General features: G+C 43.1%; 1 pseudogene; it reads right to left on the reverse strand.

Moving 5' to 3' along the window:
* Positions 1 to 15,094, reverse strand: part of LOC103263354 — a 27,029-nt pseudogene that overhangs the window by 7,640 nt on the left and 4,295 nt on the right.

The following is a 15,094-nucleotide window of genomic DNA, read 5'->3' on the forward strand; positions in this document are numbered from 1 at the left end:
CGGAGGAGGAGCCTTAGAGATGGGGCGGTCGGGCTTGGGGCCTGGGCTGCGCGCTGAGTCGGAGGGTGTTCGCGTCGGAGGTGCAGGGTTTGGGGTTGGAAAGGCTGCTTGGGGCAGGGTTGGAGGGTTCGGGTTCCGGTTATTCGTGTTTGGCCTTTGGTGGAGGTTCGGATGGGGACTGCAGACCCTTGACTCGGCGAGTCCCTCGGTCGGGCTTGGGCTCGGGCTGTTGTGGCTCAGTGGCTCAGTGGCTCAGGCCTCGGGCTCGGGCCAGGGCCTAGGGTTAGGGCTGGGGTGGGGTCAGAGAGTTAGGCTAGGGGGTTGGGGCCAGGGCTGGGGTTCAGATTCAGTTTAAGCCTCACGAGTTTTCCCCCAGGGGGCCTTGCTGGTCCGGGACGGGAGGATGTTGGAGGAACGTTGTCCGGACGGCGCCGGACTCTTCCATTCGCTGAAAGATGCAGCCTGATGCATCTGAAGGCAGATATTAAATGAAAAGCTATCGATAAGCCTTTATGAAAGCAGGCGTAGATGTGGTTTTAATGCGTGGTTTTGTGGGCCTTTAGCACCCGTGGCAACAAAGCAAAACAAAACATTGAATGGCTCTTGTGAATGTAGTTTCACGAACTTTTACTGTATGGGACAATTCTATTCTCTAAAAGATTACAGCCGATTAGGCGTTTGAAATGCAGGATTCTCTTTTATGGCCGTATATCTCTAACGATTGATGAGGATACCATGGGGAAAGTCAGATGTTCTCCTCATATAACTGAGAAGTCCCACTTCCACCTTTGAGAAATGGTGTTTTCTCTCTCAGCCCACACTTTAAAGCTTTGGTTCGCCTTTGTAATCTAGTTGCGTGCCTGCTTGGGACATCCCAGAGACTGTCCACATCAGAGCTGTGTCTGGAGACCTTGCAGCAGAGTTCTCCATGTTCACAGTTAGTGCTAGATCAGCCAGTCCTCCATGTGGACGATGATTTGAGAAAACTATTGAAGCAAGTCTCCAGCTAGACAACAGTTTGACATGGCCATTTGAGTAAGTCTCCAGATGGAGAGATGCTTCGACGTAATCATTGAAGCAAGGTCAGCTCCCTGTGCCACTCCCGGATGTTCCTCGTTCCTCCCCACCCTTAAACGTCACTGTCCTTTACCTAAATGTGTGAAATGCCTTTTTTGAGACATGAGCCTGCCTATGGGCCTATGAGCCCCCCGTCTGCCGGCTGTTGGAATGAAGTCCCCTTCTTGTACTACATCTCATGCTTGTGTATTTCAGCCTGAGAGTTAGGAATTGCAGAACTTGTGATCTGCAACAAAGTTGATGACCTGTACAGGGATGCTGTGCATTACAGATGGTGTGTTTCCTGGCTTACATCAATGGGGCAATGGTTCCTGTAAGCCCTTGCTGCTCATGTCTCGTTGGCCCCATGGCTGGGACTTCAGGGATTTGCCAGCAGCTGCTGGGACCCCTTTGTCTTAGAGAATCTCCCGCCTTTCACCTCTGTGGCACTAGCTACCTACTGTGTTTCAGAGGTGCAAGGAGGATGATCTCTAAGAAGCTAACAATCTTGAGATCTGGGTAAGCCCATCAGAGGTACATCTGGAAAACTTCTTGTTGCCGTTTGTCCACCATGATGTCCTTTGGGCTCTACTGCATAGGAACTTAGCCCCTCGGGATATCGGGCCATGTGCAACGTATGTGGTACCACTTGGACTCTGCTCCTTTGGACTTAGCTGCTATTGGTGCCTCTGGTCATGCATGTCATCTGTGACACAACTTGGTCTCTGCTCTCTTTGGACATAGTTGCTTGTGGGGCCATCTGTGGTCAAGACAAGGTCTCAGGACTTGTTGTCGAGTTCCTTCATTGGGAATCAGTCTCAGAACACAGCATCTGAATCTGAAACTGTGTATGCTTGTCTGTGTCTGTCTCTGTCTGTGACCCTGTTGCCCTGGAAAATGTGTTAGGTTTTTCCTGGGACTATAGCTGGCTACATACTAAGGCCATTTATTTGTGTGCACATTTTAAAACTGATGGGTAAATTACAGCAGTGAAAATCCAGAGCACAACTGGTTAACCTGTCACTATAACACTAAGCAGAATATTCTAAAGCTCTATGCTTCTCTCCTGCCTTTTCTGCTTGCTTTAAATCTGCTGTTACTATGCTATGTGTGTTGAGGTGTAACTCACTGTTTTAAGGTTACTTGGAGATTTCTTTTTCTTTTTTTTAAAACTGATTTCCTGTTTTATTTATTTTTTGTGTGTGTTTTGGCTCATTTAATAAGTTTACATTTATAATGGAAAATTTTACATTCTGAATAATTTTACTGTCTTCCTTTTTAAAATTATAAATGTAATACGTGCCCCTTGTATGCCATACAGTACACAGACATTTAAAGACAGAAAAGTAACCTGTGATTCCCACTTCACAGAAATATAATCATTAAAAAGTTTAGTGATAATCCTTGTAGACATTTTATATATCTGTATACTTAAAAGGTATTTTACTGTACACATTAATTAATCTTAATATACTTTCAAAATTTATATATTTTAGAAACCTTTATATCAACATTTTCTATAGTTGTACAGTATTTAATTGCATATTATTTTATGTCAGTAGTTCCTTATTTTTTTATATAATAATATTTATTGTGCCCATTATATATGTGCCATACATTGTGCTATGCATGGAAGTGGGGTAATACATAGACAGATACCTTGTATCCTCATATAACTTAAAGTCTAGTAAAGAGACTTTAGTCTAGAGAAGAGGTGACTCAGGTAAAATAATTTATGTTTTCCAATACATAAGAAATGGAATGATTAGACTTAAATAACAATGGTAGTAACAATGAAAACTGCAGTACTAGCTATCATTTATTGAACTCTTACTCTAGCCAGGCAAAATGTTAAACTTTTTGTATGTTCTTTTGTCTTTTTTTTTTTTTAATTAAATCAATATTTTTTATTATGGTTATGTGGGGTACAGTTAAGGGTTAGGTGTACAATTATGTTTCATTCAGATACCCTGTTGATAAGAGGTGTTTCCTCTTCCCCAGACAGATATTTGCTACTGTTAATCCCATCCCCCTCCCCCCATAGTTTCCCAGTACTGTCAGTCATTTTCTTATAGTATTACGTTGGATGTTCGAGGTCCATTATATGAGTGAGAACATGTGATACTCGGATCTTTGTTTCTGTGAGAGGTTACTCAGTACTATAGACTCTAGTTCTGTCCAGGTTGCTGCAAAATTCATGATTTTGTTCTTTTTTATGGCTGCGTAGTATTCCATCATGTATATGTACCACATTTTTTTAATCCAGTCCTCTTTTGACAGGCAGCATGGTTGTTTCCAGGTTCTTGCTATTGTGAACAATGCTGCGATGACATATGTGTGCAGTTATCTTTTTTATAGAGTGATTTGAGTTCTTCAGGGTATATTCCCGGTAGGGGGATTGCAGGGTCATATGGGAGGTTGATATTTAGAGCTTTTAAGGAATCGCCGCACTGGTTTCCACAGAGGTTGCACTAGTTTACACTCCCACCAACAGTGTAGAAGTGTTCCCTTTTCACCACACCCTCTCCAGCAGCTGTTATTTTTTGAGTTGTTGATAATTGCCATTCTGACTGGAGTTAGGTGGTATCTCAGTGTGGTTTTGATTTGCATCTCCCTGATGATTAGTGAGGTTGAACATTTCTTCATGTGTTTGTTGGCTGCTCAGATGTCCTCTTTTTTGAAGTGTCTGTTCATATCTTTTGCCCATTTGATAATGGGATTGTTTGTTTTTTTCTTTTCAGCACATTTTAGTTCCTTGTAGATCCAGGATGTTAAGCCTTTGTGAGACCTGGTGTTGGCAAATACATTTTCCCAGTCTGTAGGCTGTCTCCCTGCTCTCCTGATGGTTTCTTTGACCTTGCAGAAGCTTGTCAGTTTAATAAGGTCCCACTTGTCTATCTTCTCTCTTATGACCTGTGGGTTTCGGGTTTTGTTCAGGAATTGGATGCTAGTTCTGATTTCCATGAGGGTATTTCCTTCATTTTCTAAGGTTCTTATGGTTTGAGGTTTTACATTTAGGTCTCTGATCCATTTGAAGTTAACCTTTGTGCATGGGGATAGATAGGGGTCCTGTTTCAATCTTCTGCATGTGGTCAGCCAGTTTTCCCAGCACCATTTACTTAATAGGTTCTCCTCTACCCAGTGGTAGGTGGTGGAGGCCTTGTTGAAGATGAGTTGGTTGAGAAATTGAGGTTTTGCTTCTGGAATCTCAATTCTATTCCATTGATCTATGTGCCTGTTCCTATATCAATACCAAGCTGTTTTGATGATTGCAGCTTTATAGTAAAGTTTGAAGTCTGGTAATGTGATACCACCTGCTTTGTTTTTTTTGCTGAGGATTGTTCTGGCTATTCTTGGATGTTTGTGTTTCCATATGAATTCCTGTGTTGTCTTTTCTAGGTCTGAGAAGAATGTTGCTAGTAATTTGATGGGTATTGCATTGAATTTGTAGATTGCCTTAGGTAAAAAGGACATCTTCACAATGTTGATTCTTCCAATCCATGAGCATGGGATTTTTTCCACTTGTTTGTGTCATCTTTGATATCTTTGAGCAGTGTTTTGTAATTTTCATTGTAAAGGTCTTTCACGTCTCTGGTTAGAAAATGCCAAGGTATTTCAATTTTTTTGTGGCTATTGTGAATGGAATTGTGTTTTTTATTTGGGTTTCTGTTTGTTTATTATTAGTGTAGAGAAATGCGATTGTCTTTTGTACATTTATTTTGTATCCTGAGACTTTGCCAAAGGCCTTTATCAGTGTAAGGAGGTTTTTGACAGATTCTCTTGGGTTTTCAAAGTACACAATAATATCATCTGCAAAGAGAGATAACTTGACTTCCTCTTTTCCTCTTTGGATACCCCTGATTGCCTCCTCTTCTCTGATTGCTTGAGCCAGGACTTCCAATACTATGTTGAACAGGAGGGGTGAGAGTGGGCATCCTTGTCTTGTTCCAGTTTTCATGGAAATGGTTCTAATTTTTGTTCATTTAGGAGTATGTTGGCTGTGGGTTTCTTGTAGATGGCTTTTAGTATTTTGAGGTATTTTCCCCATATGTCTAGATGTTCAAGGGTTTTTATCAAGAAGGGGTGCTGGATTTTGTCAAAAGCTTTTTCTGCATCTAATGATATAATCATGTGGTTTTTGTTTTGACATCTGTTGATGTATTTAATTACATTTATGGTGTTATGAATGTTGAACCAGCCTTGCATCTTAAGAATGAAGCCTACTTGGTCATGATGGATGATTTTTGAGATGTATTGCTGAATTCGGTTTGCTAGGATCTTGTTGAAAATTTTAGCGTCTATGTTCATCAAAGATATTGGCCTGTAGTTCTCTTTCTTTGTTGGATCTTTACCTGTCTTGGGCATCAATGTGATGTTGGCTTCGTAAAATGATTTGGGGAGAGTTCCATCTTTCTCAATCGCCTGGAATACCTTCAGTAGGATTGGTATCAACTCCTCCTTAAATGTCTTGTAGAATTCTGCTGGAAAGCCATCTGGACCAGGGCTTTTTTTTTGTAGGAAGTTTTTTTATTACGTAGTCGATTTCCTTGATTGTTATTGGTTTATTTAGGGTCTCAATTTCTTCTTGTTCCAATCTAGGTAGGTTGTGTGATGTCAGAAAGTCCTCCATTTCCTTAAGGTTTTCAGGTTTGTTTCCATACAGGTGTATGTAGTAGTCTCTAATGATCTTTTGTATTTCTTCAGGGTCAGATGTGACTTCATCTTTTGTGTTTCTGATTGTGCTTATTTGATTTTTTTCTCGTCTTTTCTTGGTCAGTCTAGCTGGGGACTATCAATCTTGTTTATCCTTTTGAAGAACCAGCTTTTTGTTTTATTGATTTTTTTGTATTATATTTTTATCTTGTATGTCCTGGATTTGGGCTTTTATTTTGGTGATCTGGATTCTTCTGCTGAAATTAGGGTTTTTGTGGTCTTGCTTTTCCAGATTCTTTAGGTGGCTTGTATTCCTTCCATTTTCTTCATGTGTGTTTGTAGGGATATAAATTCCCCTCTTATTACAGCTTTCAAGGCGTCCCAGAGGTTTTGGTAAGATGTTTCTTCATTTTCATTTGTTTCCAGGTATCTTCTGAGCTCTGTTTTGATTTCATCATTGACTCAGGAGTTTTTTAGCATCATGCTGTTTAGTGTCCATGTCTTTGTGGGTTTGGGGGGAACCTTGTTGGTGTCAATGTTTATTTTTATTCCACTGTGGAATAAATGTTATTTTTATTCCGAGAAGGTGTATGGTAGAATTTCGGTCCTTTTTAAATTTGCTAATGCTTGATTTATGGCCAATTACGTGGTCCATCTTAGAATACATTCCATGTGGTGATAAGTAGAATGTATATTCTGTGGTCTTTGGATGGAGTGTTCTGTAGGTATCAATTAAGTCCATTTGGTCCAAAGTCACATTTAGGTTCCGGATCTCCTTGCTGATTTTTTGTCCTGATGATCTGTCTAGGGTTGTGAGTGGGGTTTTAAAGTCCCCAGTTATGATGGTGTTAGAGTCAATATCTTTCTTTAGTTTTCCTAGAAGTTGCTTTATGAAAGTTGGCACACCTATGTTGGGTGCATATATGTTTAGGATAGATATTTCTTGTTGATGGATTGAGCCTTTTATCATTATGTAGCAGCCTTCTGTATCTTTTTTGATTTTTAATAACTTGAAGGGTATTTTGTCTGAAATTAAGATCACTACCACTCCTTTCTTTTGTATTCTGTTCACCTGAAAGTTTGTTTCCCATCCTCTTACTTTGAGTCTGTGGGTGTCCTTTCTAGTGAGATGAGTCTCTTGAAGGCAATAGATTGTTACCTGATGATATTTTATCTATTTTGCCATTCTGTGTCTTTTCAGTGGTGCATTTAGTCCATTCACATTTAGGCTAATAATTGAAATGCAAGAGTTGATCCCTGTCATAAGGTTCTTACAAAGTTGTTCCTGTTTGTTTGTTGTCTTTCTTTGGGTTCTGGAGTTGACTCATGTGTATTTTTAGTCTTTTGCCTGTACTCTTGTGAATAATGTTGCTGTTCTTTTTTCTTTTTCTTCTGTGTTCAGTACTTTCTTAAGTCTTTCTTGTAGAGGTGGCCTGGTGGTAGCATAGGTTCTTAGGGATTGGATATCTGGAAAAGATTTCAATTCTTCCTCAGTAATGAAGCTTAGTTTCACTGGGTAGGTTATTCTTGGTTGAAATTGTTTATCCTAGAACTTTGAAGATAGGGCTCCAGGCTCTCCTAGCCTGAAGGGTTTCTGTGGATAAATATGCTGCTATTCTAATTGGTCTTCCTTGGTAGGTAGTCTGGCCTTTTTCTCTTGCTGCCTTTAGGATTTTTTCTTTCATAGCTACTTTGTTTAGGCGAATTATTATGTGTCTGGGAGTTGGTCTTCTCATTTGTTGTCTTGCAGGGGTTCTCTGAATCTCTTGTGTTTGAATTTTTCATCCTTGATAAGATGAGGGAAGTTTTCTTGAATGATTTCATGAAATGTTTGTTCCAGCGTGGCTTCTGTTTCTCTTTCTGCCTCAGGAAGCCCAATTACTCTTAGGTTTGGTCTCTTGAAGTGATCATTCATCTCTTGCAGATTTTGTTCTGTCTTTTTGAGCTTCTTTTCTGTGCTTTTGACAGTTTGGGTTAGTTCTGTGTTTTGGTCTTCGAGCTCTGAGATTCTTTCTTCTGCTTGGCTGATTCTGCTTTCCATGCTTATTAGTCTGTTATTCATTTCCATCACATTATTCTTTACTGCTGTTATTTCTGACATCAGCTCCTTCCTATTTTCCTCTTGTTTCTCCTCAGTTTTTTTAATTCTCTCCATTAATGCCTTGATGTCTTCGTTTGTTGCATATGACCAGCCATTCTGGGGGCTCTTCAATGTTTGTGTTCCAGAATCTGTTTTCTCAGTGTCTGATCTCCCAGGGGTCTGTGTGAGACCTATAGTCTTCTTTTGTTTTTCTTCATTTGTGCGGTTTTTCCCCCTCCCTACTTTTTCCTTCCCTCCACGTCACCATCTTCTTTAATTCTGTTATTCAGGGGTAAAGGGATTGGTTTTACTTCTGTTTGTTCAATCTCCTATTTATGTATGCCCTCTTACTTTATTCAATTCTGGAGTTGCACTGTAGGTTGGGGGTGGTCCTTTTTGCCATTTTGAGATTTACTTAAGGGGGGAGCTGTGATTCAAAATCTATCTGCAGGTCCTGGTATTTGCTGACAGGTGTGTGGATAATCTGGAACCCACTTCCCACTGCCTTGGAATCTGTCCGTGCAGTGGGGCTGTAGGTTTACTCCCTGAAATAAAATATGGTTAGCAGAGGGAAGAGAATGGAGCAGACAGTGGGTTGAAGAGGGGGGTGGAGAGATAGAGGAGTAAGGGGGGAAACAAATGTGTGCCAACAAATGGAGAGAGAGACCTATACTGAAACAGATAAAAACAATAGACCACAGCTCCTGATGAACCAATTCCCATACAAAAAAAATAAAACATATAGTGATGCTAACATACAAGCTAACCAACCCCCTTATTGGTGTGCTGTTCCTCTATACAAAGATATGGTTTACAGGCAGAAGAAAAGAGAAGAAAAGGAAGAGGGGGGAAAAAGGAACAATACAGTAAGACTATAATTAAGTCATTAAACTAAGTGAATCAATGAAGCACACTCTGGGACTTTTTGTTTAAGTCCAATGTTCTTTCAGTTCTGATTTCTAGCTTTCTTTTCAAGCTGGTCAGTTAGTTTGCAGTTAGGGTCAGTTGCCCCTGGTCTGCTGTGCAGGACAGTTCAGATCACCCTCCGTTCACCACTCTGGCCTGTCTTTTTCAAGCTTGTTTCTCTGTTTCTGTGTTGTTACCTTGAATCGCCAGCAGGTGGTACTCTCTCAGCTGCTTGCCCCAGAGTGCGTGGGGCCGGACAGGAACCAACAGAGACTGGGGCTGGATGCCTGCCTCAGGGCATAGGTAGGGGACTCACATCTAGGTCGCGGGAGAGGTGGCAGCGATCCCAGCAGATCTTCCTTTAGGGGTTTCAAGGACTGAAGTTGTGGATTGCCTCTGGCCTGTGTGGTGCGGTGTGCTACCGGCGGTGGCTGCGGTGGCTGTGGCAGCGGCGGCTGCGGCAGTGATAGTGGCGGTGGCGTCTGCGCTGCAGTGGTTGTACAGTCCGCTGCGATGTCCCAGCGGTGAAAACCGCTGAGCTCCTTATGAAGAGCAGGCTGTGATTTTGGGGTCCGCAGCCCGGGGTGAGAGCCAGAGACCCACTGCAGTTCTCCTTTGCAGAGGGTTTCACAGACCAGGTTGCCCCGTCACCATCATGCCAGAAGTCCAGATTTTGTTTTTCTTATACAACTCAGCTGGTTCAAGATAAACTGTAAATATTAAAACCTCATTGGAAGATGAAAAAAAGAGAAAATAATTTTCAAAATCAACTGCCGTGGAAACTGCTTTATCTAAGTTTTGGTCCACAGCCAGTATTAGATTACCAGTCAGGACAAAGTTTAGCCATGTGAACAAGTTTCAGTCTTGTCAGAAATGTAATTTTGATCCAGCTATTTTTTTCAAAGTGGTGTTTGTATTGCTATTTCATGGTCAGAGTTCTGAGGTAAAAGCAATTAGATCTTTGTTTATTTGTATGTAGGTATATTTAGACATATCTATATATACATGTGTGTTATGTACTGTGTCTAGCATGCCACCACATTGGCTTATAAATAAATGAGTACTCATAAATTAGTCTGTCAGTGTACATTTTTTTTCTGGGTTTACTAATTAAAGTTTTATGTTTGTCTCTGCCAGACGTTTGGGGGTTCTTTTGGAAAACACAAAATCATATTGTGAATTTATTCCTAATTTATCCATTATCATAATTATGAACATAATCGATATTTTTAAAAGTAATTCTCAAGAGGAAGAAAAAGGCTCTCACCCTGTTGTGTGATATAAAGTACTGATGGAAAGGAAATATACAGTATCTGCCAGACATTTTAAGGTGTTGGGGTTTGGCACAAAGATTATAAAACTATAAACCTAGCCAAGGCCAGAATGATCTTTGTTTGTATGATTCTTTTTGACAAATAAAATGAACTTAAGATTGTTGGTTGAACGAAAATAGCTGAATTGTCTGAGTGATCAACAGAAATGTCCTTGTGAACACCTGATGGTCACAGGCTTTGGAAATGGTTAACCAGGAAGTAACTTAAAATGATGGTTAGCTTTGTCTAATATCTCAGTTTGCATAAGTAATCAAGTAAACTGCTAAAAATGAATTCAGTAACTATGAATGAGATTATGCTAATTGGTGAACTTTTTGTGTGATTTGAGATATTGGAATTGTTTTGGATGCTCATTAGATACTTGGGGCACTCTCCTTTGGGAAGAGGTTATGATTTGGAGAAACATGTTTTTAAGAGTTATGGAATAGTCTCATTGATAAAATACTAATGTTTGATACACAACTCAGGATTTCTTACCTCCTAGGTTTTCACTAGAATTTAAGGCAACAAAGAAATCTAAGGCAACAATGAAAACCTCCTAGGCTTTCACTAGAATTTAAGGCAACAAAGAATTCTAATTCTAATATAATATTATACATCAAATATGCCAAGGTGAAATGTAGAGTTTTATGAGAAAAAAATAATTTTATATAATTTAGAGAGAAGGGAATGGCAGGGCATGCAGAGAGATTGCCCCCTGTGAAAGCCAGCTTCCAACTTGGGCAAAGGGCATGCACCCCATATCCAGACTGGCAGCTGCACAGAGAGGCAGCCTGGTGGGGAAGTTTGGTGCGGGAATTGGGGAGGGGATTTATAAGCCATAGAGGTGAGTAGAGCCGCCTCTGCCCTGATGCCAGCTGCCCATCCAGGTCCTGGGAGCCCTTCTCTGACCTCAGTTTCCTCACCTGGCCCTGAAGACTCATAGGACCAGCTTGTCTCTGAATCAGACCAGATTCTCCCAGTAAACCCCTATTAGCCTGACTCATCTATGGATCTCTTGGTTTGTTTTTTATCTTAATTTTTGGTTTGAGTTTGTGAAGAACGTTTGCTGCAGAATGTCTATGGGGGGGAGGCAGGAAAGCCAAAAACTCACCTCTGGCTTCATGGTCTCTACTGGGTGCCCCTTTCCTCTTAGGCTTGTTAGGAACCTGTACCTGGCTACACATCCCTTTCCTAACAGAGCTGCAGAGTCCATCCCAGAGTTCAAACCCTCACCCTGTGTTCTCCTGTTGCCCCCAAATCCAAATCCATTTGGGAGGATTCTTGGGGTTGACCTTTATGCTGAAGCATCATTTCTGCTCAATCCCACCCAGGGCCTCCCCCAGTACATTGGGGATCTTTATGTGTAATAACCCTAATCTGTGAGCAGGGTCCACAGGAAGGGGCCGTGGTCCTCCCCAGCTGTGATAGCTATATGGGATAGTAGGGTCTGAGGGCTAGGAACAACAGGATGTCTAGGAATTATTATTGTGTTTGTCTTGACTGACCATTTATGGTTCCTATCTAAAGAATTTTATAAATCAGTAAAGGAGGTGTCTGTTGAGACAAGGGGGCAGAGAATATCAAAGATAGTTGCTTTGTAGATGAAGTGCTCTGTGTGTCAGGTTTCAGAGAGAAGAGAAACATGTCTTAGAAGGTTCTCCATGTCTGGGAGTTCCCAAGAGACACCTTTGCATGGCCATAAAATACTTTAAGTTCCTGTTTTATCCATTAAGTCAGGTTGGATGAGCAAACTTAGTATATATGGTAATAAAGCCCTGACTGGCGAGTCTTTATGGGGTATGACTCCCTAAGCCTCTTAGTGTAGAATTTGGATAAGAGAAAAAAAGGGTCAGAGTTTAGTCCTCACTATTGGGATAACTATTAGAGACAGACTCACTCTGTCACCCAGGTTGAAGTGTACTGATGTGATCATAGCCCACTGCACTCTCAAACCTTTGGTCCCAAGCAATCTTCCCAACTAGGCTTCCCAAAGTGCTGGAATTACAGGTGTGAGCCACTGCATCCTACCTATGATTTATTTAAATACATCTTGTGCCCTTTTAGCTTTTCCACTTCCTCTGGCACACCAGTGATGCACACATCTGCTCTTTTACTGCTATCCCATAAAGATCACACACTGCTTTTATTTCTTTTCACTCTTTGTTACCTCTTGCCTAACTATATTTTCAAATAACCTGTGCTCGAGTTTATATTTTCTTCTGCTTCTCCACCTTTGCTATTGATATAGCTTATTGCATTTTTCACTTCATTCATCATATTTTTCAACTTCAGCATTCCTGTTTTACTGAAAAGTTACTGCAGTCTACTAAATGTCTCTGGTAAATTATGGAATTATTTCTCTGTATTTTCCAGAGTTCAATTGTGCTTCTTTACAATAGCTGTTTGGGATTTTCGATTAGGCAGATCTCCATCTCTGTTTAGTCTCTGGTACTTTATTTTGTCTGTTGATGTCATGCTTTTCTGATTGCTCCTGATCTTGGTGTTTGTGTGCCGACTTCTGCACATTGAAAAAGTAGGTATTTATTACAACCTTTAAAATTTGGCTTTCCTTGAGAATTTCCTTCAATAGTGGGCCTGTCCAGAAGTTCTGAGCAGATGGCCAGTTGTGGCCCTTAAGCATGTGATCACTGCAGCTACGGCAAGGCTGGGGTATTGTTAGCCCAGCATTGTTGCAAATTTAATTTGCATTTCTATGATGACTAATGAGACTGAGCATTTTTTCATTTCTTTTGAGAATTGTCTGTTCATATCTTTTGCCCACTTTGTAATGGGGCTGTTTGTTTTTTTCTTTTCAGTACATTTGAACATTTGAGTTCCTTGTCTGCCTTGGGAAGGGGGGGCACGCCTCATCAACAAGGGCACCTGCATAATGAATATTTGTATACCTAACCCTGAATTGTACCCTACATCTTTAAAATAAAAAAATTTAAAAGCTAAAAAAAAAGAAATTTCAATTTTTGGTTTTACAAATGTTGATGGAAAATCAACTCTTAAATTGTAAAGTACAGAAAATAATGTCGATAGTAGGCTTAAGTTTTCAAGTCCCTCTTGCCAACTTTGGTACTTAGAGAACAGCCAGCCAAGGACTGGGGTTGTCTACAGGGCATTTCTTCCATGGAGACTATCCCAGAGAAAGTGGAGCAGAGGTCTGTGTGCACAAAGGTGGATGAATATTCACCTCCCAGAGACCAGCGGGCACAGGGTGCAGAGAGAGTGAGCCTTTCCTGTAGGTCCATTAAGGGGATGAGGTTTTTCTCTTGGGAGAGAGGCCTGGAGCTCCACTGAGCCCTCCTGCCTACAAGGGCCTCTGGAGGGTCCCAAGGGAGGCCAGTACTAGTGCTCTGTCCCTCAGCTGGCCCCTGAGGCCTGCCCTACCGGCCAGCTCCTCTTGTAAGGGAATCAGTACAGTAGACCCTATCCAGTCCTCCGAGAGGAAGGGGAACAAGGGGGTCAGGGCACACACCCAACCTGACATATCAAGGAACTGATAACTAGTTAATAGTAGTTAAGGCCAAATGGGGCTACTGGAATCACATCCCCAGAGGGCACTTGAGCAAGCAGTTGACTGGGGCTGTGTACTGGACAGGGGTGGCACAGCCCAAATGGGGTCTGGGCAGACATGGGCTTGTCCAGAGCAGGCGGAGAAGGTGGCATACAGCAGATATGCAGATTTGTCAGATGGCTGTGGGGGCTGGGCACAAGGCCTCTCTGAGGATGAAGCCCTCCCAGGTCTCAGATCAGCCCAGAGTCCCCAGCCTCCGGAAGCACTGCTGTACAGGAAGCCACAGTGTGGGCACTGCACAGTCAGCTGCTAAGAGGAGTGAGCAGCCAGTCACTGGGGCCCTTCATTGCCCATCTTCCTGATGAGAAAATTGGGCCGTCAAAGCCACAAGCCTAGTGGGGCAGGAGCCTGGACTGAGGCTTCACCCTTCTCCCTCACTGGCTCCCATAGGCCCCTGAGCTCTCAGGTATGCCTGAAAATGTGAGAAGGTGACTCCTCCTTTGTGGGCGTACACAAACTACAAGTTGTGATGGGTGAGGGGGACCCAGAAACCCCAGAGTCCTGGCAAGACAGCACCTGCTACGTGCTGGCTGGGGAGGCCAGACTGGGTCTTCCTGGGCACTGAGCTCACCACTCCCGGCCTAAAATCTGTCCCCACACTGCAAAGCTCCATAACCTCAGCGGCTCTGCCCCCAGCTCTGCACATCCTCCTCCTCACGGCCTAAGCGTGGACCCCCCAATCTAGAGTCCCCAGCCTCTGCTCTCCATCCCGAAGCCTTGTAGTCACCCAACTGCCAAGCCTATTTGTTCCTGGGGGCCTGGGGAAAGGCACCCCCTATCTGGGGGTAACTCAGGCAGCTTGGCCTGTTTTCCAAAACAGCAGCGAGGCCCAGCTTCTGGGTGGTAATTCTCCGAATCTCACTGGCCAAGTAAACAGGTTGCGTCCTTCTTCACCCCAGAACTGGCGCATGCAGTGGACCCCACTTGCAATGCCGTCCTGCCCTCTCCTAAGTGACACAGTCCTGCTCACATCACGGGTTTATCTCTCTGTTCCTTCTCCAGAAAAACTCATGACAGCTGATCCCGCATCAGGACCAGCCCTCTGAGGCCTTGAGCACTAAGAGAACCCTGTGTAAACAGTAGCCTGCGCTTGACCTTGCAGTTGCCCTGCACCCGCTGCCCTAGTGTTGCTTCCCTCCAGCCCCCTGTGCAGCCCAACCCTCCCCGGGAGGGGCATGGCCCCAAACTGGGCTAGCCAGAGCAGTCGCCATGTGGGGGCGGGACAACGCGCAGCCGGCTGGAGTTGACAGTTTCGATCCCAGGCAGAGCCTGGCCTGCTAGGGCCACATGGGCGGTGACTTGGCCAGAGGCCTCCCAGTCAGCCAGGCTCCAGCCTGGGCCTGGAAGGGCGGGGTGCCTGCTGGGCGAGGATTGGGTGTCCCTGTGGCGGGCAGACCAGGGCTTTCCGCTTTGGGAGGTTTGTGGCTGCTTCCTCGAGAGGGCTCTGCCGCAGAGGAAAGGGACAGCGGGTCCGTGGCGAGGGCGAGGCGGCCTTGAGCC

Source organism: Carlito syrichta, unplaced genomic scaffold (assembly GCF_000164805.1).
Source record: "Carlito syrichta isolate Samal-C Ts95f unplaced genomic scaffold, Tarsius_syrichta-2.0.1 Scaffold304950, whole genome shotgun sequence".
In the NCBI taxonomy this organism is placed as follows: Eukaryota; Metazoa; Chordata; class Mammalia; order Primates; family Tarsiidae; genus Carlito; species Carlito syrichta.